The 26,207-nt window shown below is 39.8% G+C and overlaps 1 protein-coding gene across 5 annotated transcripts in view; it reads left to right on the top strand.

Annotated features, from left to right (window-relative positions):
* Window positions 1–26,207, top strand: part of SOX5 (SRY-box transcription factor 5) — a 1,016,716-nt gene that overhangs the window by 239,479 nt on the left and 751,030 nt on the right. For all 5 annotated transcript variants that reach the window (XM_076007578.1, XM_076007575.1, XM_076007577.1 and 2 more), the window contains exon 4: window positions 25,515–25,611. The gene's annotated coding sequence lies outside the window, so the exon portion shown is untranslated. The remainder of the gene's footprint in view (window positions 1–25,514; window positions 25,612–26,207) is intronic.

Consider the following 26,207-nt stretch of genomic DNA (forward strand, 5'->3'; position numbering starts at 1 on the left):
TCCTCTGTCATATGCATCATGTTAGATAAGCCTCAGTCACTTTCAAAATGCTAATCGAATTAGAGGTTGGATCCACAATTTTAATTACAAGGAAGAAACTTAAGCAGATGAATAAGAAAGAGTCTAAACTATATTTTAGTCTCTTCTAAGTTAAAACTGTAAACCACTTTCCATAACTACCTTTATGTCTCTGACTGTTAAATGTAAAAAATATTAATTCAGTGAACTGTCTGGCATTTGGGGTAATGAATAGATTAGGGATTAACAGAAATACTGGTTTTTTGTTTTGTTTTGGGTTTTGGGTTTTTTTTTTTTTTGGTATATGTGTGTCTGTGGCCCTATTGGGTTTATGGGTAACTGAGTGGCAGAAATTATACTATCTAAGAAATAAAAAAGTTTTTAACATTTTTTTTTCCAAATTACTCTTTTTTCAGAACAAACTATCTGGTGATTGCAGATTTGCCTTTAGATAGCTGTGAAGTGACAATGCCTTAGTTGGGAAAAGAAATCTAGAGAACATGTTGGTCGCGTGGGAGAGTGATTCCGTGTTACTTTCACCGCGGTGTCATTTGACATGGTTGCTACTATCAGAAAGTTGAGCTATCAAAAATCTCAATGAGAAAGCCACAGACATTCCTTCAGGCGTCTTCAAAAGGTATTTTCCTTACTTATTCCTGAGTTTTACATTAGGATTTCAATGTACAGGTTGGGCTTATAATGACAACAATGTCAAAGACGAAAGGAGAAAGGAGCCGAGGAAGGACCTGTCTTAGGGCCTGATTGCTGTGCCCCATGGTCTTGTCTAGTAAGAATTCTTCTGTCTGGACCAAGGACATAGATAGTTTTAGAGGCACTGCAGCAGGGGCATAGTGCTTCAGTGTCTGATAGTCTTAAATGTCTGTGACTTCTCTCATTTATCAGTGAGGAAATCTCACAATGATGTGGAAACAGAGTTAACTTTTCCTATTAAGTTAATTTGCAGAGTTCATACTGAAAACTTTGTGAGAAAAGATGAGGCAGGTGAATTTTGATGATCATATCTTAAAGAAATAAAACCAGCTTATAAAGAGCTGTTCCTGCTAATTCAGGAGCTAAATGGCCTGTGATGGAGTCTCAGATAAACCTTTGTTCTGTGTTCTAGTGAAAGATTATGAAGTTTTTCAGCACTGTTTTAGGATATGTTAGTATCAGACTTATTTTTTTTTTATTCTTTTTTGTGAGTGGCTCAGATTTCAAGGATAAGATGTATTCCAAAATAATACACTATGTAAAAGGAGGTTTTTATAATATTTAATGTTCATTAGCAAAATTGGTCTGCTTTATACTGCTCCCAGGTCCTGACTCATATATTGCAAAGGTAGCATATCAGTTGCATGAAATAAAAAGTACCGTGTAAAAACCAGAATTAGTTTTACTGAGCAAAATATCCTTTAATGAGCACAAATGCTGCAGAGCAAAAAGTTTAGTGTTTACTTATTCATCCTTCAAATTTCTTCAGGCTGTATACACAATGTATGTGGTTTTAAATTTCAGGATTAAAGTGTTTTGGGGTGTCTTAAATAGCCAGTACATGCATCATTCTTCCACTTAATTTTCTATGTTGCAACGAAAACTTTGAATAGATAAGTGTGCTTAAACAAGAGGGTATCAGAGGGAAAGTGTTAGTTTGTTGTAGAGGAGAATACTAAGGTCCTCCAGCAATAGATAGTATAGTTAGAAAGGAAAAAAATTTGCTGCCAATAAAAGAAACCAAATAGCAACATGTGTGTGTTGCTCTCTCACATACATATAATTTGTTTTGTTTATATTCATATATATCTTACATATCATAAATACATTATACACAGCTTTTGGAGGAGATTTATTATCACTAATGTAAAAACCTGCAAACTTGGGGAAAGCTTGGTTGTTTCCCACACTGCATTGGCATTGGAATTCCACGTTACCACTTGTGGATGCTAAGACCTGACGTGTTTTCTCAAGGATGAAAGATGACATAAAATGCAACATGAGGCCAGGTACAAGATGGACAGAAATGCATCCTTCAATTTTCATAGATTAGCTTTTCCTAATTTGGCCACTGCCTGTTTCATCCTTGTTGGGTCAGAGATACTGTGTGTGCAGAAAGCGTCACTTTATTTTCAGGGAAACACAGTTGCCTTCAATAAGAGGCAGCCATTGAAACAATCTAGTCCGTCCAAAGATAAGGGTCCAAGTGTACCTTGTTTCTCTATGAGACACATTGTTAGAGGTGTCAACAGTGTAGAACTGTTTAAAACTGTTGGATACTGTGTATTTTGATGACTCCACCTGTGAGAGGGAGAAGGTGTGGAAGGGGAGCATTTGCACGGAGTTGATAACATTTGCTTAGGAAATAGTCCCCTCTGAGTTCCAGAAGTGGAAATGAGAAACTAAAGGGCTTTCTCAAAGCGTTTGCATGCTTCTGTGGAGAGTGTATTGCTTTTGATATTAATATTAGTTACTGAGGCACAAATCAGCTAGAAAGAAGAAGAAACATAGAAATTGCTTTTTCCTGGTGCTATTTCCTCAGGAAGCTGAGTTGAGTGTTTGGGAAGAAAACCCCATGAGTTACTGAGGAGGCAGCTGTAAACAGGGAAAGTGACAGATGTAATGAAAGTCTCAAGGCCTGTCCTAGAAGAGGTCCCAGCCCTGGTCATGTGAGCATTATTTACATGAAGGCGAACAGATGGATACATTTGATCAAATTCTGTGGGGTCCCTGAATCAGAATTCTGTTTAGCATTTTGAATGTGCATTTACAAACACATGTATTTCTGCTGCTTTTGCAGCAGCGACTTCCAGATCTTATATTTTTGCGGGATTTAAGGTTGTCAGAATAATGTAATAAATGGCACTTTACTATTTAATGTAGCTGTTTCCATTCTGTTGCTATTTATTGTTGTGACATGGTGATTTATTTTCCTAGACACACTATAGGATAATCAAAAGAGATAAACTAGGTTTGATACTTTATACCATTTGAGAAGGAGAAAGGTTAAAGAACTTCAGATAAACAAACCAGTTCTGGTGGTAAGGTAGAAAAGTATAAATCAATTTTCAGAAACTGGTATCAATATGCCATGTCAGCTGGGTGGTAGGATCATCGCCCTTGGCTTAAAAAATGATAATCAAAATGGATAATCAGCAAATCTTCACAGTGCTGCCAATGCTCATGTTGGTGTACAAATGCCCACCTTCTAGAATGGTAATGTATGTCTTTAAGTTACATAATCCATGAAGTTTATTTTCCTCTACTTTTTTTTTCTGTTCATAATTGTTTTAGTTTTTTTTTTTCTTTTTCACTACTCGTCATTCCTTGATGTGTTGATTTCCTTTTATCTCTCAGTGTTTTCAGAGGTATTTGTACATTATGCTGAAGATTCATTTTATAGATACAGCCATATCTATCCATGTAAGTTTTAAAAGAATTATTATGACAAATTTACAAAATATAACAGTTTATTTGGGTGATTTAGCTGGTAAGCAGCACAACCACCTCAAGTTCAAGGTCATAAAAATTAGAAAGCTTTGATGAGCACCAGAGGCAAACTTACCTTGAAGTGAGTGCAGCGTGAGCCTCAATCGCTTCGTGGCCCTGGTCGAGAAGTAGCAATGTGATCACATGGGCATAGGTTTCTGTTCAAGTTGCGAATTGGTTATGAACACTATTTGTGTCCCAACATCCTTCCCCTCCATCACCTTGTAGCTATAGTGTTGAAGTGATGTAGACATTTGAAGGATTATGTGATGGAAAATAGATCTGGGTAGGTTGAGTGGGATATGGTCACATCATCCACAGTCACTTGAATCTACAGTCATGTTAGCAGTAGCTGTTCCACTATGGGAATGGCTCCTAGGGACAGTCCCACGGCTGGCTCACCTGACACCGTAGCACCAGGTTGCCATGCTAGGCACAACTGCCATGTCATGGGACACTGGAAGTATGCAGACGGTGGAAGAGAAACTGGCATTGAAATCTGTCAAGCCAGAAGCTAGTCTGTGGGAATTTCTTCCAAATTTTACAGCTCATAAGACACTTGATAAAGATTTCCTCAAATTCGATATGGTCTGATGAGAGTTTTACATGGCTTTACCAAAAGCAAACTGTAAAGATGGAGTAAACTTTTCTAAACTATCAATAATAATAAGAAGAACAAAATTCTATCGACCATGCCAGTTGATCAGTTATCTTTTCTTGTCTCTGTAAAATTCTCTCTGTGAAATTGTGGTCCATATGAAGAGATGATAATTATTTCTTTAAAGAGGGTATCCCAAATCATAAGTGTCAAGCCTTACAAAACTTGTTTCCTCCCCTCATGAGGACACAATTTGCAGCAGTTGCACAAATGCTGTGTATCTACTGATCCTTACGTTGGTTTAAAACCAATTCTTAGATATTATTTAAATACTGAAAAGCATTTGCCTCATGATTGTGGATTTGTCTGAATCACTACATTAAAGGTGATTGTGAGTAGTTAAAAAAAATCCTAATCAAAATTTTATTTATGCTACTTCAATGGTTTTTTAAGTCATTAATCCTCAAGTATTGGTTTCATTTTTAGTGAAATTCTGTTAAATTTCACTAAAATTTAAATAAAACTGTCCTGTTTTCTTCACCCTGAAATAATCCCTTGATTTTATGAGATTGAGCCATACTGATAATATTGACATCAGTGGTTTTGATCCTGGGCTGTGTCATTGATCTTGGTACCCTGCCATCATCGATCACTTCCAGCTCAGGTAAGACTAGAAACAACTGCGTTTGAAATGCAAATAGCTATTAGCATCTTTTCTTCTCCTGTGTTCCAATCCTCACTTCCATCTCTCACTTGGATTTCTTTGTCAGCCTATCATAGTTCCTGGCTCAGAGGAAATACTCTGTAAAATTTGTTGGGTGGATCACAGTAGCTGTTTTATTTAGGTGTGAGTCATTGCTCCATCCATCTCCATTCGACCATGAGCAGCTACAGGGCAGGGACCATGGCATATTCATCTCTATTTTCCAGCAAGCCCTGTGGTTACTTTTGTATAGGCAGCACACAATTCATGTCCTGGTGGTGTTACTGGTCTAGTCAACCAGGAGTATTGTGGTGGTAATTTTTTAATCATTTAGTAAATATACTGCTTATCATTTCACTTCCCAATTCTGAGTATTGTCTACCAAACCATAGTGAATTTCTATCAGAACCTATATGAATGCACTGTATCGGTAACTTAGAAAGTGTTGCAACTGGACTCAAATCTTTTTATTGGGCATGATTTCCTTGAATTTCTTGCTTCTGTTTTCTGTTTTTATATGCACACTTTAATGTGAATAAGATGAACATTAGCAGATTTATCTACATCTCTTCATTTCTATTCTACAGCAATATCTCCTTAGAGTAATATCTGAAGTTATAGTGATTTTCTTCATATCAGAGAGTTTCTAACTATGTTAATGGAAGTTAGACAGGTTGCAGAGACATTCGTGAGAACTACCTATGCTGTAACATTTAAACAATTTATTTGATCTCTCTTTAGCTTACCTACTCATGCCTTTGGAACATTGATGTTGACCTTGGTGGAACTTTGTCTATAATCATGATAAGTCCTTCAATAAAATCTAACAGAAAATAACATTTACATTTCCAAGTGATTTATTAACCCTTTGAATACCTTGTGATGTGCTGTGCCCATCTTAGCAAAGAAATGCTCTTATTACACTATATTCACATGTTATTTCCTTGAATGCTCAATTCCTAAAGATGCCATTTTAAAAAACATAATGAAAGGAAAATGATAATAGTGTAACAGTAGATAATATTGAGTACTGCCTATTGAGTGATGCAACTTTGAGGTCAGTAAGGCATAGTGAAAGTTCATCAGCCTTCAAACTGCAGCCCTGTGGTTTTCTTTCTTTCTTTCTTTTTTTTTTTTTTTTGAGACAGAGTCTCGCTTTGTTGCCCAGGCTAGAGTTTGTGCCGTGGCGTCAGCCTAGCTCACAGCAACCTCAAACTCCTGGGCTCAAGCAATCCTGCTGCCTCAGCCTCCCGAGTAGCTGGGACTACAGGCATGCGCCACCATGCCCGGCTAATTTTTTCCATATATATTAGTTGGCTAATTAATTTATTTCTATTGATAGTAGAGACAGGGTCTCGCTCTTGCTCAGGCTGGTTTCGAACTCCTGACCTCGAGTGATCTGCCCGCCTCGGCCTCCCAGAGTGCTAGGATTACAGGTGTGAGCCACCACGCCCGGCCTGCAGCCCTGTTTTTAAAAGGAGCTATGTAACCTTGGCCCTGTGTCTGGGCTTCCTTTCCTCATGTGTAAAATAAAAAAAATACACGACCCTCACTTCTTCACCTGACCTACTCCTAGTCATCCTTTAAGACCCAGCTTAGTTATCCTTTTGTCTGAAAGCTACTGCTGACTCCCAGGGGAGGCTGGGGCATTTCCTTGCTCTAGTAACTTCCCATGCATACTCCATCAAAGCACGTATGGCATTCTGTTGATGCTATCTATTTATTAACATTTCTCCCTCTTTAGAGCAGGAACCCTTCAGGGGCGGGACCATACCTTTGTACCACCAGTGTGGCTGGTGGGAGCAGGGTAGGAAAGAAAGGTGGTTGAGGACACAAGCTGAGCTCACATCTCATCTCTGCACCTAGATCCTGGCTCCAACGTTGACCAGTTGTGTAGGCTTTGCCAAATTACTTAATTTACTTAGTAAATTAGGTCTTTGTTTCCCCTTGTGGAATGAGGATAACAATGACTGCCTCATCAGTGTTGTTGTCGGAATAAATTTCAGTGCTACTTGTCATAACAAAGTGCCTGACATATAGAAAGTACTCAATTAATGCTATTACTACTATTCTTAGCCAAATTGATTTTTTGTTAGAATAAACTTAACATTGCATTGTGTGATTTTTAAGTTACTTTTCAGATATTAGAGTCTGTGGTCATTCCACTCTGTTTACTGCCTAAGAAATAAAAATAAATACTTTTAGCCTTCTGGATTTGGATGTGGGGCTAAAAATGGCCATCTGTTAAAAGCAGTATGCTTATGTTGTCTGTGTGCATTGCTAAGAACTGCAAAGGGTCTGAGATTTTTACCCTATTTGCAAGCTAATACATCAGCCTGCACAGTTTCACAGATGCTGCCAGAAGACACTAGACTTTTGGATCAGGGACAAAGGACAATGTATTACTCATAGCAATAGTGGTAGCCAAAGTATTAGCATTTGTACCAGTTTCCTGAGCCCTAATTCCCACATGGTGGGCGATTCAATGAGAGCCTGGTGATACTTAATGCCTCAAGGGGAGAAAATTTGAGCTCAGGGAATCCGAATCTTTTATAATGGACAGTAAGCATGCCCAACTTTGGCCCTAAGCGAGACATTATCCTATGATAGTGGACAATAAACACATTCATGCCTTTTGCTCCGGAGGAAGACACCATTTCTGTCTTCTAAGGTTTTCACTATGCAAATGTCCTCGAAAAGGTAGTTCTGAAAAAAAGGCCTTCAGTGCCTTCATGCATAAGAAGTACAGAAACATAAGAGACCCAGAAAGAATGTTTTGTCAACATGGAAATGAGTATTAGTTCCCTATAAAGAGCAGGTTTGTAGCTTTCATCAGAGTCTTAAAAGTATATGTCAACTAAAATGTTTAATTTCTAAATCCCTATGTCATTTTTTCAGATGCTTACATATCTAAGGATTTAGAAAGCTACACAAGATCAGGAAAATGGGCTCCCTTGTACTGGCCATCAAATTGGTACTGACTGATTAACACTATGGTGCTCAAAGGGTGGTGGTGTTCACCAGGGATTCAAGGAGTGGGGGTGGACTCACATCTTAGGGCTGTGGTGAGCATTGTGGAGGGGAAGGGCATACCTCTAACCCTTGCTAGGGGGAGGCAGAGATATAAAATGTAACCAAAATGTCAGAAAAAAACCCAAAAAACAACCATTTATCAGGTGTCGGGCAGGTGGGAGGGGGGTTGGAGGGGTAGGAGGGGATGGGTGCATACTTACATAATGAGGAGGAGGATGGATGCGCTAGAAGCTCTGACCCAGTGGGGGTGAGGGTGGGTGGCAAGGGCAATATATATAACCTTAACTATATTTGTACTCCCATAATATGATGAAATAAAAAAAAAAAAGAAAGAAAGCAAGATACCACGCAGAAAACATCATGACACATAGAATGAGATGTGGCAAAGAGTGAGGGCTTTCTCTGAGAAGAAGAGATTATTACCGATTGTAATGCTTATTAAATAATTTAGCACATAAATAGACAATGAAATTCACTTTTAAAGATTGGATGTGCATTGTTGTGATGCTTTTGATGTATGCTGTACATAACAGAAAAGTCAAAGGTTCAGTTCCTCCCTTATTCACAGATAAATTTCCATTTCATATTATTGAAATGTATGATTCTGACTTTCCCCATTTGCATTCCTTTATTTTTAACATTCTTATAAGCAAAGTGTTACAAATACCGTGACAAATTATTTTATGATCCATTTGTCTCAATAATGGTGACCTCTGTCACTTGAACCACTGTTCAATGTGTCATCAGGCAGCAAAGATTAAGGCATAGGGCATTTTGTGGAATTAGTGACTATAAGAGCTGATAGTCTTATGCCAAACCAGTCATTACCACCCAGGAAATGTTACACTCTGAAAGCGTTATTATGTTTATGTAACAAAAGTAAGAGACAAAAACAGATGGTTTAAAAATACTGCTAATCCAGGGTTTCTCAACCTCAGCACTATGTACATTTTGGGCTGGATAATTCTTTGTTGTGAGGAGCTGTCCTGTTCACTGTAGGGTGTTTAGAAGCATCCCTGACCCCTACCCGCTAGATGCCAGCAGCGTCCCCCTGAGTCCTGACAATAAGAAAGGTTTCCAGACATTGCCAAATGTCCCCTGGGGGCAAAGCCCTGTGCTAATCCCATTTTAAATGTAGAGACAATATTCTATCAATGAATAAAAAGGCAAGTAGAGAGTGTTGCATAATCCTGATGAATGTTCACAGCCCCAGAAAGAAATGAACGCTTCCACGGTTTAAGGAATTTCAAAGTTACCTGTTTGCCAGTTCTAACAGTCCTGCATGTGTTACGTTATGGAGCACAGTGGGCAAGAAAGAGAACTGGATTTGGGTTCTTGCCTTTCTCCTGCTGCTTTGCGGTTTTGGGATGTGCGATCAAGTCAAGAAATTTTCTGAGTTTTTTTCTTTGTAAGAGGGGGGATCGACCCTGTCATACCTGCTGTGGAGCATGGCTGAGGACCAAACCAGATCCCTTAAGTAAAAATGCCTTCAAGAGCCCAAAGACTTCTCTTAATTGTTAGGATGAGAAAAAGTAAAAAATGATTTTGTCTTAAGAATTTCTTGAAAAAATTGTAGAGCATTCTTTGAAATAACTGGAGGAACCTTGGGGCATTGCGAGAAAAAAAAAAAAAAGATTTGAGAATCAGTGTTTTTGAAGATGCCCTTTAGCCTCGCTCAGCTATTGCTTCTGTGTTCTCCTGGGTTGCCATGTGCTGAGTGGCCGTGACAGAAGGCACAGTTGAAGGAGTGGTGGAAAGGCTTGGCTGACAGCGGCCGGGAAGCAGCACTCAGTGTTCAAAAAGCAGAAGTACTTTTCTGTATCCAAGCAGTATCTATAAATCGAGTAACTAGAGATTTAAAAAAGGGGGGGGTGGGGAATAAATATTGTAAATTTATTAAAAATGGATATTGCTGCTTTAAAGAATCATATATGACTTATTTTATGATGCTACCCATCTTTAATTAACTCAAAATACCTTGTGAGTGTCATCAAGCTTTACTTTTGGTCAAAAATAAATATCCTTTCTATATCTGCTGCTATAACCTTTTTAATAATGCAGAATTACAGCGAACTTTTCCCGCTTTTAAATATTTAGGGCCGGCTTTCCTTGCCTGAAATGAGCATATGCACCTGAACTTTGAGGAACAGAATAATTTAGCCTCAGGTTAGAATGGATCTTAAAAGCTAGATGACCCAATATGCAGTTCATTTCAGAGATCCTGTTCCCAGACCTCTGACAGATGGTTCTGAAGCCAGTCTCTGATCTTCTCCCCTTCCTTGGTATGGTCTATATTTGGACCATTTTGCAGGTGTGAAAACTGAGGCATGGATGGGTGAAGTGACTGTCTTCAAGATCACTTGGATAAGTAACAAAGCCAGAAAGTGGCGTATTCTGTTTCTAGAACCTTTGCTTAAACCCTAAAATCGTTTGGCTTCATTCAGTCCCTTCCCCATTGCTGGATAACTCCTTTTAAAACAAAGTCATTTTTCATAATGCACTGAAATCTGTGTCCCCATAATCCTGCCATCAAAAACAAAAAGAAAGCCAAAAAGCCTTATTCTTTCATCTGGAGCATGAGGCGATGTATCTATTCTTTCTCTTCCAGATGACAACCCTTCAGATATCTCACTGTACTTAGTGGTTGACTCTCCCACACTCTTAAGTTTGATCTTTTTCAGACTGAATGTATCTTCTCCTTTTAATAGTACCCAATTTAGCACAATTGTCATACCCATCCTGTTCCTGGTTGACATTTTCTGGCTGTTGAATACCTGTCCAATTACCAACATATGGGATGGAAACCAGTTCTGGAACGTGTATTTGAAATATTGTCTTACCATGTAGCGTTGGTTTTACCTAAATTTTATTGGACACTCCAAAATTATATTCCCTTTTTTCCTTCTTGTTTTCCCCCACTGCTATATCTCATTCTTTGCTTGCATTGTAAGTGCTCTCAAAAATTACAAAGTCCTGTGAACTATCCTTAAAGCAATTTTTTTCTGTATTTGATATTTTTATTATATGACTATATATTAAAGCAGGTTAAAGTTTCAGCTTATAAAGTGCATCATTTCCATTTAAACTACTTTTTATATTTTAAAATTTCCTCACAGATTATAGTTCAAATGTGATAAGCATGTCTTCATCTAGCTATATGATTATTGCCTAATTATTCAAGTGTTTTGAGTAAGATAAAATCATAAATATTATTTTTATCTTTTCCCATTAATTATTAAGTATAAGTCTGTTTTAAGGAAATTTAATCCGTATGGTTGATTCATCATCCCATAATTTTTCAAAATGTAATTTTGTAAGAGCCATTGAACATCAGTCATTTTTATGATGCATGTGTGAGTGTGTTTACTCCTAAAATAAGAAGGTCATGTTTTGTTATGAATAAACAAATGCCTACATGTTAAACATGTCTTGTCTAAGACATAAACTTGTCTTGCCACTTACCACTGGAAAAATGCATTTTGTTGCCAGGTTGAGTTACCTCCTTAAAATAGACTAGGCAGATTTCCATGATGTTGGGCAGTGAGGTAGAATTTCCAGGAGCAGTAGGTCTCTGTTGCTCTCCCATTGGCCTATAGATTGAGACAAGTCAATGAAAAAATAAATATATCAATAAGCATTCAACAAAATATATAGAATGGGAATGGATGGTCTATTGTCATGTACAAAGATTGCACATGAAAACATTATGGATATTATATGTGGGGCACCATATTTAAAACATGGCAAACATTGGACCAGCATGCTGCACTCCATGCTATCGAAAGGGTCCCCTACTTTATAGAACCTTGACCTATTTCAAGGAAGCTCTGAATAAGAAATAAATGATGGTTCTGCCAATAGATAATACAAAGTAAAGTAAAGTAAGCACTCTTTATGCTGAGGGGGCAAGCAGGAAGGCAGAAACTATTCTGATTGTTTTCAAAAGGGGGTATGTAATGTGGGAAAATTGTTACACATTGATAATAATAAATTGTAAAAGAGCAACCCTAGGGATCAGGAACAGCAAGAAATTACTATCACCTTTATGCTGGGGAGACCAAGGGAGGACATAAGGTTTACCATGGTCATTGGGTTACAGCTGGAACCATGTGGTCCTGCTTGGCAGAGGCAGACCACGTGAGAGAGACTGCTGCCTGAGACACCTGGCAAAGCTGAAAAAGACGGGGGAGAAATTCACATAGCGGAAGGATGATAGATGTTGAACCTTGGAGGTGGTTGATGAGAGATTGTTTTACTAATATCTCTATTTTGTATTTGTAGTTGTCTGTTATAAGTGCTTTTTTGTTGTTTTTATTTTTCATTTTTTTTTTTTTTTGACAAGGTATTGCTCTGTAGCCCCTGGGTAGAGTGCAGTGGCATCAACATCTCACTGAAACCTCAAATTCCTGGGCTCAAGTGATCCTTCTGCCTCAGCCTCCTCCTGAGTAGCTGGACTATGGGCACACACCACTATGCCTGGCTAATTTTTCTATTTTTTGTAGAGCTGGGGTCTTGCTCTTGCTCAGGTTGCTCTCGAACTCCTGGCTTCAACCAATCTTCCCACCTTAGCGTCCCAACGTGCTGGGATTACAGGTGTGAGCTATCACACCCAGCCAATAAATGCTTTTCAAAAAGTAAATGAAAGAGAAATAGACAGACAGACAGACAGCACCCCCCCCCCCAACACACACACCCTTCAGGCCTTCCACACTAGCCTGAAGCCTTCATCCAATTTCCTCCCAGTCGCTGAACTCACCTGCAAAGTAACTGTGAGGAGAGCCTGAGAAACTTGGCCCCCAGGGGTCAGACGATATCAGGGGTCAGCAGAGCAAAGAAAGGATCTAAGGCAGAAAGGCTGGCAGACCCTCACCCAGGGCAAATGAGGCAGTGGCTCTCCTCCTTCTGTCCACACAAAATCCCCCTGGAATTTCCTGTTGCTCTTTATGACTTTCTGACTCCCCCAAAGGTATGCTCTATTTGAACCTAATTTTGGTGCCACAAAAATGGCATTGGGGCAAACAATGTGATTATTTCACCCAGCCTCTAGCCATCATGAGCCTTTGGACACTGCAATGCCCATAGAATATACCCCGTTTTTTACACACTTCCTGTGCACTTCCATTTACATCATAGAGTTTGCAAGTCCTTATAAATGTCAGATGGACCCTACTTCAGTTGGTATAGTCATGGTTTTGTTTGGCATTACTTACCTTGCATAGAGAGAATGCGAAATTGGGCAAGGAAAAACTATGATTAAAACTTTGGCCTGTTATAAAGTAATGACTTTCAGCACGTATTTGTTGCATTTAGTTGATAATAAAGAAAACCATACTCCAATTTTTTATACATTCAGTCATAAAGACTGAAAATTTAAACAAAACCTAATAAAGTAGGTATACATTAGCTATGTAATTATTTGAATTAGCATGTAAGGTATTGCTATCATATTAGAATGCATCTATACTGATTTTATAATTAAGAAGTAGGCACGTTGTTCTTAAAAACCTTTAACTCTAAAAAAGATGGGGTTTAATATTAAAAGTAAGACTTTTCTAACTAAGGAAACTATAGTGTTTCCAAGGGCCATCACGTATGATTGTTCAGGTAGGACATTTTCCGAATGATCCATCCACGGGAGCTATTTCTTTCTTATTCACACAAAGACACTGTATCTGCTAGCAATACGTGGCTTTCCACCTCTGATATTATCAGGGGAAAATACTGCTGGGAGAAGTTTCATGGCCTTCTCTAAAGAAGAAGTTTGACTTTTAGTATCCATATCAGGATTCTAAAGAGATCGCTGTGAAGTCTCTCTTGGCTCTGAGCAAGACAGAGCTACTTGCTGGTTTTAGATTTCCAGGTTTGCCTATTTGCATTTAGTCCCAGAATAGTTTATATATTTATTTTTGCTACTTTGTGGCTAAGACTTGTTAATCCTTTGTGGAATAATAGTAAAACCTGTAATTATGTTAAGATCAAGATGGGATCACGAAGTGTTTTTCTATTCTCCAACGATGATTAAGACCATGGCATGTTCTCAGTGCACATGCACTCACGCACTAAGGTACGTCTGTACTAACACACAAATTCCTATTTGCACATTTTGCGGAAGCCAAAGCATTTCAATTACTTGGTTAAAGAAACTTGCATAAGCCCTGAATTTAAATTTTATAAATACAGTCTGACTTATTTATGCAAAGGCAAAGCCACCTACACATGTCAGAGGCGATTTTTCAGTCGGGTCAACAAGGTTAAGTTTTAAGGAGAAGAGGGCAGTGACAGCAGTGGTGTCGCTTGCAGGTGCTAGCTTCAGATGGGGTCAAGGCCCCGATCTAGCACTGCCCTAATTAACTGGCCAAGTTTCTTAATCTCCCTGTTCCTCTGCACTGATAAATGGGAGCAGCACTGAGAGTCCTGATGTTAGTTAGAGATTTTTATGAAGGTGAAGTATAATGGATCTAAGCACAAAGCACTTAGAACAGTGCTTGGTAAATAGCACTAAAATAATCTCCTTGTCAGGTCATAGTCTGTTGTCGGTTCTTGGTGTGCTCTCTTGGCCGAAGAATGACCGGACGCACCCAAAGCAAGGCAAGTGTGAAACCGAGTTTATTGAGGGAGGACAAGATAGGTTCACAAGAGTAAGAGCAAGATATGTTCACCACAGATGATGAATGGATGCCCAGATGTAGCAAAAATGTTCTTGGTTATCGTCTGGGGTCTTGTTCTGTAGTGTCTAGGCTGGCCTCCTTATGGTTTAAACATCACCATCGAATCACTTTGATGGACACTTGGGAGTTATATAACCTGCATCTTGTACGTATGTGGATTTCCCATGAGCCTCTTTGAAAGCCCATTAGGAAGGGTGAACTGCAATGTAAATCTAAGCTAATGACATGATAATTAGCCTTAGGCTCTTCTAGGTCACCTTTTAGACCCTATTGTACCTGTGTTGCTTGGCCCATGAGCTAGGGAATCCTCTGCATTCTTTTGCAGTTGGCGCACTAAGTTCTGATTGGTAGATTGGTAGGGTGTTCCCTCCTCCCTCAGGTGTGGAAATTGCTTGGGGCTCCCACCTTTGTCCCCAGGAGAGTCTGGCGGTCCCTCCTTGTCTACTTAACATTTCCTCACTTTTTAATTTAGCATTTCCCCACTTTTTAATTTAGAGGTGCAAATAGTTGGGTAGGGGTGTTGACTCATCTTTCTATTTCCTGCTGAGTGGGGCTGATGATCCCTATTAGGGTAGTTTATTACAGTTTCTCCAGGGGTCTCTCCAAGGGACTTTGGTGTATATTCTCAGTAGATTGTTGTAGTTGCAGGTGTGAGGAGGTGGTAGGCGCTGGGGCTGGCAGAGAATACAGGACCATTTATAGCTTGATGGCCCCTAGACAGGATGAACAAATTTAGTTAGAAAACTTATGAGGATCCGTCCCAGTATGAGAATTTCCAGGATGCAAAGTAACAGGGTGACCAAGGTGAGTATTAAGGACATCTACTAGGGCCTAGAGATCGTGTCTCATGTCTGGAGAGTGGAGGCTGACTGTAGGATGGCATTGATGTTGTCCTGAACCTGTCCTGACTTGTCAACAAAGAAGTAGCACTATTTTTTTTTTAAAAGAACAAGCAGGTGTGCCCTTTTGCTGCAGTTAGAAGATCCAGGTCCCACCTATTTTGTAACGTGACCTCCACCAGCGAATCCTACTGTTTTTGTAAGAGGGCAAGTGTATGGCTAGTTTTCACCAGGGCTTGTGCTGTCTCCCCAGCCAAAGGCTGCTGTAGGCCCAGGACCTCCTGTGGCTGTTTCGGCAGCAGTTACTGTTTTCATAAAGGCAAAACAGGGAATTAAGGGAAGCATCTGTGTGTGTAGACAGGGAAAGGCAAGGTGGATGAATCCTGTGCGATTTGAATATCTGGATGTACTAGGCCCAGGGAGCAGTAGCCTCTCCAGTAAGACAGTAGCACCCAGTATGCTCGGGTGCCCACACCCAGTATATCCCCTGCTCCCGAGGAAGTTAGGCAGAGAACTGGATTTTGGCTAGTAGGATAGGAGCTGATTCGCTGTTGTGTGAGGTCCTCTTTTCTGGAGTTTGATGTCATACCATTTAACTCCCTGGGCTGATAACATGGCTCTGAGTAAGGGATCAATTGAGAGGTGGACAAGGGAGGAATTGATCTTTTCCAGAATTCGAGAGCCCTTCCCCTGACTGAAGTGTAATTCTGCTTTGTTTGTGCACCAAAGGGTGGGACAGGATGTCTCGCTAGCAGGGCCCACCAGGGAGTTAATCTCCTGCTGTGGATGTCCCTAAAAAAACTGGCTCGTAAGGGTAGGAAGGGCAGTCCAAAGCATTGGAGTCTGGGGAAATCTGGCCAAGATGTAATTTTTTGGTTCAAGAAAAGCAAAGTCAGGCTCCCAGCAAGTGACCGGAAGTTTACAAAAGTTGAGGCTCTTACTGGTGTTTCTCATGGGAGGTTAAAGGATGACAAAATCAGGTACGCATTGAGAAGTAGGCAGGGTCCCTGCAGGTGGGCCCTGTCCGTAGGTGTGAGTAACACACACGGGAAAGGTGTCCTGGGCCACGTTATTAAGGTAAACATATATGGCCCCGGAGGGGAAAGACCAGATCCGTTGGATTTTTGTAACCATCTGATTGCAGGTGTGGGCATCCCAAGTATGTGAGGTGGTGGAATGTTGTTCCATAGTAAGAGAGACTTTTTCCCATGTTTCCCACATCATTGGTTGGGTAAAGCCCCATGACTTAGTGGGCAGGCATATCCAGTAGGTTTGGTTGAGCCACAGGGTATGTGTGGTTTGGTTTGTCAGGGCGAAAGGTGTCTTGCCTATTGGCAAGCAGTTTGTTTATTTATCTAGAGGAGCCACTGCAGGAGAAGTCCGCTTGAAAAGGTACTGGACATCCTCCAAGGGAGTATACAGGTATTTGCCTCTGGTGTTAGAGTCCTCGTGTGGGGGGTGGCGCATATGAGCTTCATTTTGGTCCTTTTATGACTTCACCGAGAATGATGGATTTAAGCAGGTATCCCTGGGACCTTGGTAGCAGTTGGGGTAGAAAGTAAGACTAGGTAAGGACTTTTCCACACTGGGGTTAGCTGGGATGTGGGAGACCCTGCCTTCCACTGTCTGATGAGCAGTAAGTCACCCAGCTGACAGAGAGGCCTAGGGAAGAAGGGTCTCTAGGTGGTAGCTTGTGTTCTTGCAGTGTCCGTAAGAACTGAGCTACTTGAAGGGCATGTTTGTGTTCAGTTGTTTCCTGAAACTCAAAATCCAGAGTGATCAGAGAAAAAGGTCGGCCATTCAGCATTTTGAAAGCACTCAAAGAAATGGGGCCATTAGCTGCAATGTGTAAATGCAAAAGACCAACTGGGAGAAGTAATCAACTGAGTCTGGTCTCCTGGGTCATCTTATGGAGGGTGAGCTCGAGGCTCTGGTTAACTTGCTCCACCTGGGCTAATGATTGAGGTCTCTGGGCGCAATGCAGATGGTAAGAGATCTACAGGGCCCTTAGAGACTCCCTGCTGTACCTGTGAAGCAAAGGCAGGACCGTTGTCACTCTGTAAGGAATAGGGAAGGCCAAAATGAGGTATGAGTTCCTCTAGAAGTCTTCAGAGAACCTCAGCAGCCTTTTCAGTCCTGTAAGGAAAAGCTTCAACCCAATGACTAAAAGTGTCAATAAACACTAGTAAGTACTTGAATCTTCTATAGGAAGACATTTGGGTGAAATCTGTCAGTCCTCACCAGGCTATGCCCCCTTTTGTTGGGCTATAGAGGCAAGTTTTGCCCTCAGAGCCCTTGGAGGATTAGTGGTTTGGAGATAGTATGGAGTGAGGTGACCGGTTTACTAGTGGAGATTAGTAAAGGAGAAACACAATGTTGTTCCAGGACATGTCTAAGTGGCTTTGGGCCAAAGTGGGTAACATTACGGGTGGCTTTTACTAAGTTTTTGACTTTTTCAGGTGGTAATAGGTAGAGGTTTCCTTTAACCAACCATCCAGAGGGGCTCAAGCGGTGCCCTTGAGTCAACCTATCAGATATTTCTGAGGTGGAGTAAACTGGAATGGGGAGAGTGGGATTAGAGGGGGTTAGGGCTCCAGCTAGGTTAGGAAACAATTCGCCCGTCCCTGCCTGTTTGGCAGCCGCATCTGCAGCCCTGTTGCCTTGAGCTATGAGATCAGTTCCCTTTTGAAGTCACTTATAATGGATGGCCGCCACTTCAGCTCATTCCTGAATGGCTTTTAAAAGAGCATGAATCTGTTGTCCATATTTAATTGGCATTTCTTGAGTGATAAGGAATCCTTGTTCTCTCTGAATAGACACATGGGCATGTAACACCAAGTGAGCATATTTAGAGTCTATATAGGTGGTCACCCTCTTGTCTTTGGTTAACTGGAGAGTTGGGGTTAGGGCTATGAGTTTGGCTAACTGGGCGATTTGTTGGTAAAGCCTGGGCCTCCCCACTTTTAGACCCTCAGTCACTATGGGGTAGCCTGCATGCTGTTCCCCATCCTTAACAAAACTGCTGCCATCAGTAAGCCACTGATGGGCCTGAGGCATAGGATTTGAGGATAGATCTGCCCAGGGAAGGTAGTGGTGGAGTACATAATATATAATATATATAATCTCTCCACTAGGTTCCCTTATTGTTTCTTCTGTGGTGGGGTTAAGTCCAGAGAAGGTCTCAATTTTTAAGTCAGTGGTTTCCATTAACATAGCCTGGAATTTTAACAGGCAGCTCTCTGAGCTCCATTTTCTCACTCCTACCTGGAAGAACTCGGAGACCTGGTGGAAGGTTCTAACAGTAAGGGAAGCTCCCATAGGGAATTTAGTGGGCTCTGGTTAGAGTAAAGATATGGCTGTTACTGTCCCCAAAGAGGCAGGCCATCTTGTAGCTGTGGGGTCCAATTTTTTTTGGATAAATAGGCCACTGGTTGTAACTGTGGCCCCTAAACCTGTGCTAACACCCCCAAAGCTATTTCCTGTCACTCATAAGCAGATAAAAAGAAGGCTCTCTGAGGGTGTGGTAGGCCCAGGACTAGAGCTTAGAGCAAAGCTTTCTTTAACATCTGAATAGCTGTTTTTGTTTAGGCCCCCATATTAGAGGTTTCTTATTAGGGTTTCCCTTTAGGCTTTTATAAAGGGGCTCAGCCAGAAGTCCATGATTAGGTGTCTAAATACCGTAAGCCCAAGAAAAGAGTGTAGCAGGGGTTGAGTGGTGGGTTCAGGCAGATGAACTAGGGCCTGGGCACATTCCAGAAACAGCTCTCATTTTCCAGGGGTGAGAACAAGCCCCGGGTAGGTAGAGCCAGTTGGGCTTTGGGACAGGACACCCTGTACCCGCTGTCAGCCAGGAATCATAGGACTTGAATGGCATGTTTCTTATACCTCCTCTAAGCTCAGGGAGCAGGTCAGTAGGTCATCAACATATTGAAGTCCTACACCCCGGTAGAGTTGGAGGTTGTCTAGATCTTTTCCTAAGGCCTGGCTGAAAAGGTGAGAGCTGTCCCTGAACCCTTGTGGCAACACTGTCTAGGTTAATTGGTGGGGTATGTCATGTAGGGACATCCATTCAAAATTGAATACATTTTGGCAGCCAGGGTGGAGAGGGATGCAAAAGGAAGTATCCTTTAGGTCCAATATGCTGTAATGAGTGGTTTTGGGGGGAATGTTGTTCTGTAGCATATAAGGATTGGGCACTATAGGGTGCAAAGGCATTATTGCCTCATTGACTGTCCTCAAGTCTTGCACCAATCAATAGGTGCCGTCCTTTATCTGACAGGTGAAATAGGGGTGTTGCAAGGAGAGTAAGTCAGGATAAGTGGACCTGAAACTAGGAATTTTCTTAGTAGGGGTTCAAGACCTGAGCCTCAGGTCACAAGGGATGTTGTTTAACACGGAGATATCCCTGCTGTGGTTTCAGATGGACCATAACTGGCTGGGCCATTCTGGTGCGCCCTGGGGAACCAATGTCCCAAACTACAGTCCTGTTGATCTTAGCCCAAGACCTCTGAGTCTGTGAAGAGGTCAGTGAGGCTGGGTTCCTCCTGAGGGTAGAAAGAAACCCATGCTCACCACTTAGAAGGTAGGTCACCTCCTAGCAGGTTGACAGGACAAGTAGAAATTACCAGAAGTGAATGTTCAATGATCGCATCTTCCCACGAACAAAGCAAAGGGAGAGTAAAGAATTGCTTGGTGGGGACCTGGAGACTCCGGTGACCATACGGGATTGAGTGCTCTGTTTTCCGTAGTAGGTGAAGAGGACAGAGTAGGAGGCTCCTGTATCCAGAAGGAAATTTACTGGCCACCTGCCACCAGGAAGGTTACCCTTGGCTTGAGTCCAGGGGTAGTTATCTGCCGGGGGGCTAAGAGTAGCAGGCTCCTTCAGTGTTGTACCATGATCCGGGCTGGGGACCGGCTCCCCTCCTGGGACAATCCCATAGGACAATGTGGGATTTTCCCATGGGAAAAGGCGAGCTGGCTTACCTGGACAGAGTGATCCCAGTTGCAGCACCAAAATGTTGGCTTGTACTCTGTTCTCAGTTCTTGGTGTGCTCTTGGCCAAAGAATGACCAGACACACCAGAAGCAAGGCAAGCGTGAAATGGAGTTTATTGAGGAAGGACAAGATAGATTTACAGAGCAAGAAAAAGATATGTTCACCATAGGTGATGAACAGACCCCCTGTTGTAACAAAAAGGGCCTTGGTAATGGTCTGGGGTCATGTTTTATGGCGTTTCGGCTGAGCCCTGCTCGTGGTTCAAATGTCACCATCAACCACTTTGATGGACAGTTGGGAGTCATAGAACCCGAGTCTTACTGCACATGCTGAGTTTCCACGAGCCTTTCTGAAAGCCCATGGCGGGGAGGAGTGAACTGCAATATAGATTTAAGCTAATAACATGATAATTAACTTTAGATTATTCTAGGTCGCCTTTTAGACCTTATTGTACCTGTGTTGCTTGGCCCATGGGCTGGGGAATCCTCTGCATTCTTTTGCAGTTGGCACACTAAGTTCTGATTGGTAGATTGGTAGGGTGTCCCCTCCTCCCCCAGGTGTGGCAATTGTTGGGGTGCCTGCCTTTGTCTTCAGGAGGAGCCGGAGGTTTTCTTGATTTATTATTATTCACTTTCCTGGTCACATTACATCGCACTGTTTTTTTTGTTTTTTTTTCCCTAGGCTTTCTCTTATGCCTGTTGCTTCTTTCCTTACTAGCCCTTTATCTCTCTGTCCTTACACCTGACACCATTCTTGAAGTGTTTTGAGATCAGGGCTTTTAGTCCTAAACATTTGGTGAGATGCTTTTCATTTCTTATTTAGATATTCCATTTACCCCTTTTCCTTGTGTTCCTAAAAGATATCATGTTTATTGACCATGTCTATTCCTTTTTTTGGAGGAAGGTGACATTAGGAAGCAACAGCATAGCGAAATGCTATGGAATCAAGATTTGGTTACGGATCTCTGTAGCAACTCTCAGATTTAAAATCCTTTGAATGCCTGAAATTGAAAATCAGCAATTTTGAGTAGGCGATACCTCCGAAATCACATATAGGAGCACAGTTTCTCCCTTACCCCCTTTTTGGGATGAGTGTGTGTGTTTACTCAACATGTGTATGTTTTCTACTTTCCCCATCTGGCATCTGCTTTGGTACCAGCCTAGCTAGCTGTTCTGTGTCAAGAGTACTTTAGCCTTTTCATTATCAAAGGGAAAGAAATGAAATAATATAAAAAACAAAATCCTTCCCCCATCCCCCCTCCCACTTCACTTTTGTTTTGTTTCTGAGCAAGTTTCTTGCCATTTACCTTTTTGCATTTGCATTGCTTATTGATTGGCAATTTAAAAATTGTTTATTGTGCTCTTTTGTTTCACTGTTCAAGAGCTAAAACAAAAGCTACCAGGCCCTGCGAGGTACACATTTGCATGCGGTGAGCGTTGCCCGAGGAAAAAGTAATTGCTAATGCATATTTATGTGGCACAAATTTGCCATTTGTTTATGCATAAAATTATCAATAGTGCAGGGCGGCCCAGCCGTAGAAAATGGTGACCTTTTTAGCTTAATAAATAGAAATCAGCTGTTATTGTGAAGAGATCAGCCATTTATTCTGTGTTGAGGGACATTGCCGGGAAAATGCAGATTGGGGCTGGCAATATCATTAAATGGAAGGCCAATGACCCTTTCCGTAGAGTCTATTATACTTTATCTAATAGGGGATAAATGACTCTGCTTAGCAAATGGAATAAAGAACAACTGTTTTTTTTTGTTGTTGTTGTTTTTTGGTGTTTTTTTGTTTTGTTTTGTTTTGTTTTTGTAATTTTGTTTTATAACTATATGGATTTTAAGCCAGTAAAACTGAACAGGAAATCTCATGGTGACCTGTTGCTAGATGTTTTAAAGTTGCTTTTCTTATTCATTATTCTCTGACTATTTAGATTTGTGCCCATTGAAACAAAAAGTAAGTCAAGTGATATTTTTCCAAAGAGAAAAGGTCTTCAGTTTTTAGTTTTCTTCTCTCTCTTTTTTTCATACTTTCATCTCTGCATTGAAGGTATCATTGCATTTTACAGAGTTGCTCTATATTTGATGTCTTTAAAATATTAAATGTAGAAGAAGATATTCTCAAAATAAAGTTACTTATATAAAGTGAGGTGGGTTTTTTTTTTTTTTAAGTAAGCATAATACTTTCAAGTAATAAGAATGGCTTTTTAAGTAAGTAGGTTGGTCCTTGGTTTGGAGAATATTTTGTAAATATAAAACCTTCTCATTGGCATATTTTCTCAATATGATAAAAGACCAAGAGATAGTTAACCTTTTTTGGTTGTTTCCCTGTTGAATCTGTTCAATGAATTGCCCTCCGTCTCCCCAGAGCTTGCTTCTGCCTGTAGTTCAATGTGGCTTGATGTCACACTATGTCTATTTGGCTGATATGTTAGTGAGCATTTCTGCCTCTTAGGATTTTTTAATGCAGTTTTCTTCAATCATTATAGAATTCACTATTAAGTGGAAGTTGTGCTTGTTTCTAAAATACCAGTATGTGATATTTGATATGCTCAACATTTCATACCATATACATGTTATGAAACAAGATAATGAAACAGAGAACTTTAAAACCACCTCCAAACATGGCTAACATCTTGGAAGGTACCTGCACCCTCCTCCCTAATTGTGTTTGTTAAAGCAAGTTCACCGCATCATGTGTAAAGTTTCTGCAATAGTGTTTTTGCAGCTACCAATCTTTCCCTCGTGCTGCACTTTAGTATGACAGTGCTTTCTGCGGCATGTCACCAGAGTGACTGAGTAACCTTTTACTGGCAGAAATGGGTCTGTCGTTCCTTTTTAAAGCAGAGGGTGTAAATAGGATTCAGACACTAGGGTACATTAGTCCATAAAATGAATATATTTTTTATGTCATTTATAAGGTATTGATTTTAGGTCCATTAGATTCACAGTCCCTAGTGGGAGAAAAAACAATGATTTAATGGGTAGGTTGGAAATTCCAGAAGGAAGAGCAGCAGTTAACCCTTTCCTCAACTCCCTGCCTGTGTTATATAATGTATTCTAGAAGCTGAGACAAGGACTCTGGGAGAAAGGGACAGAACTCTTATCATCTGTCTTCCCTGCAGTTTACAGGGGGTCAGAAAACAAATTTCAGCTCAGTTATTACTGTGTCTCTGAATGTGATAGAACAGATCATTCTGGGTTGATAAGAGTTGGCAAAATTATTTTTTTAGAAGGTAGTTTTTAAGTTGATGAAATCATTTCATTTTTACAAAACCCAGACATATTTATTTATTTAGAGAGTCTTAGCAACTTAAGGTATTATTTAGGGAGATTACAGAATAGGAAGGGATGGAGCTTCAATTTTTCTTTTTTTTTTTTTTTTTAAGAAAAAAGATTTTTTTTTCCCTCCTAGTCCTAAGAAGGAAAGTTCACTATGGTATCATTACAATTGTAACATTTATTAGGCAAGTTTTAAGTGATGTTAATGACATTAGAGATCTTAGTAATATTTAAAGTAGGGTGTTTCCTGTGTCATAAATATGTAGAAAATTATTGGTTTGTGCAAGCCCCTTTTATGATGAGAGATGACTGAAATATCATTTCACCACTATGTAATTAAATTTAGGTGCAAAGCTGTCATAATTCTAGTCAATTTCACACAACTAATGTTGCTACCGCCTAAAAGGAATTTTCTCCTAGGCTGCTTTGGCAACTACATCTTCATTCTTATATCTGAAAAAACCTAATTATAATATAGGTAAAAAAATTTTTTTGGTTCCAATTATCTTTCCAATCTTTTACCATAGTGATGTTATGATTGAAGAACAATATGCCAACTGAAATGTGATTACCTTAAAACTTGACCTGACAGAAAGATGTTGATATCAACAAACATTTTTAGAATTTTATATTTTAATTCAAGTTTTTTCAAGTTCTATAACAAAAATATAAAAATACAGGCTCCCTCTTGTGGGTAAAATTACCACCTGTGAATTTCAGTGTCACCCAAATATGGAAAAATGGCAAAATTTCACTGTTTCATTTTTAAGTAAGCTCAACTGTGGTATTCTCTTAGATGTGATATTTCACCTAACTGGAAAAAAAAAAGTAGAGTCTGTGATATTATTTTTAAGTAAAATTTTTAATGGAAATAAAATTTCTAAAAATTTGCTGTGTATAGACATTCTTTATTTTACTTCAGCAAAATAATTTCTGATGTTCAAAGTTTCTAATGATGGCTTTTCTCATTTTGGAATATTCTTTAAGGGAGTGATTCATATACTGATGAAATAATCTGGATCCTTTTTTTTTTTTGTCAATGGAGTGTCTTTTGAATTTCTGTGTTTATTAACAAAAGTTCAGATATTAGAATGAAGTGAAATCCCTCTGTACCAATCATGCGCCATGAAGATAAGATAAAATATGATAATAAAACTACTAAAATACCATCAACATTGATGATGTTATAAAAATGAGCACTAAAACATTACTCACTTTTCCTCTAGTAGAACTGATAGTGGATAGAGCCCCAACCAGGGCTGTGGCTCCCACTGTATAAGTATTCCCTGCTTTCATCATTCTCATTCTCTGGAATCTTTACTGCCTCTCAGGGGCCTTTTTTGTCCAGGCTGGGGAAATTGGTACCAAAGGCAGAGTTTTATTCACTCCTGACAGTGGCAGGAGCAGTATTTCTAAAGTTAAGCCGGGCAATGCAATCACAGAAATACGTAGCAGGGGATATGAGTGGAGACATAGCTGAATGACTCCACCTCAACAATTACTGTGTTGATTATTGCTGTCATACATTCGAATGGAATCAAGGAAGAGACCTAAGAGAACACCTGAAGACCTCTCACAAATCATTTCAAGAAACAAGAATTTATTGTAGCGTAGCCTGTCCTAAAACATCTACAGGATAGTGACATGAAAATTAGACCGAATGAATAACTTCTGAGTTTTTAGATAATGCCTCTTCTTCCTGAACCATAATTTTATTATATTTATTAATGTAAATTAAATGCATACATTTACGTACATAAATATTGCTTATATGTTCCATAGTTTAATTATAAATTTATTTGGAAAGCCTTAGGCATGTCCTACTTCCAAAAGTCATACATTCATATATTTAGTAAGTAAAACAATGCACTGTTCATGGTCTACTTTTATTTTTCCAGCATTCCTCTTACTGATGACATGATTCCTGTTTGAATCTGTCTGGAAGATTCTGAAAGCTGAACAGAGAATTTTGGCACCGCACTGGGTAGGAAAAAGGTATGTTCATAAAATACATAATACACACTTTTTGGAAAATCAATTTGCTATTTCACAAAAATCAAAGTTTCTATGCCTTCTCTTATTTTTAATTTAGAAATAAAATATATAAAATGTATGCATATAGGAGCAAAAACTGTAGTCTTTTATATTCAGATGAATATAATTATAATTTTGAGACTCATTATGAAGGTAATCTCTCTAAACTGGCAGATGATAGCAACATTTCTTTTCTTTTCATTCTCTTAATGAGATACACTTTTTTTTTGAAGTTGTGAAAGCTTTTTTTTTTTTTTCTCCACCGAAAAATGTTTTAGAAAACATTTGTTGCTTCTTTTTTGTTGTTGCTGCAAAAGAAATATTTTGGGTTACAATGGATAGGTCATACATCTGAGAAAAATTTCTATGGACTATTAAGTATTCCAGAGTATGTTTCTGTTAACACATACAAAAAATGCCTTTTTGCTGAGACCAAACAAATACATTCCAGTTTATCGGCAGAAACATTTTGTGGGCATCTATCTGTGTATTTATGAAATAGTTTGTCTTTTCAAAAAAGTTATACTCTTGGGAACAGGAACTGAAAGTTTGACCAT

Source organism: Microcebus murinus, chromosome 10 (genome assembly GCF_040939455.1).
Source record: "Microcebus murinus isolate Inina chromosome 10, M.murinus_Inina_mat1.0, whole genome shotgun sequence".
In the NCBI taxonomy this organism is placed as follows: Eukaryota; Metazoa; Chordata; class Mammalia; order Primates; family Cheirogaleidae; genus Microcebus; species Microcebus murinus.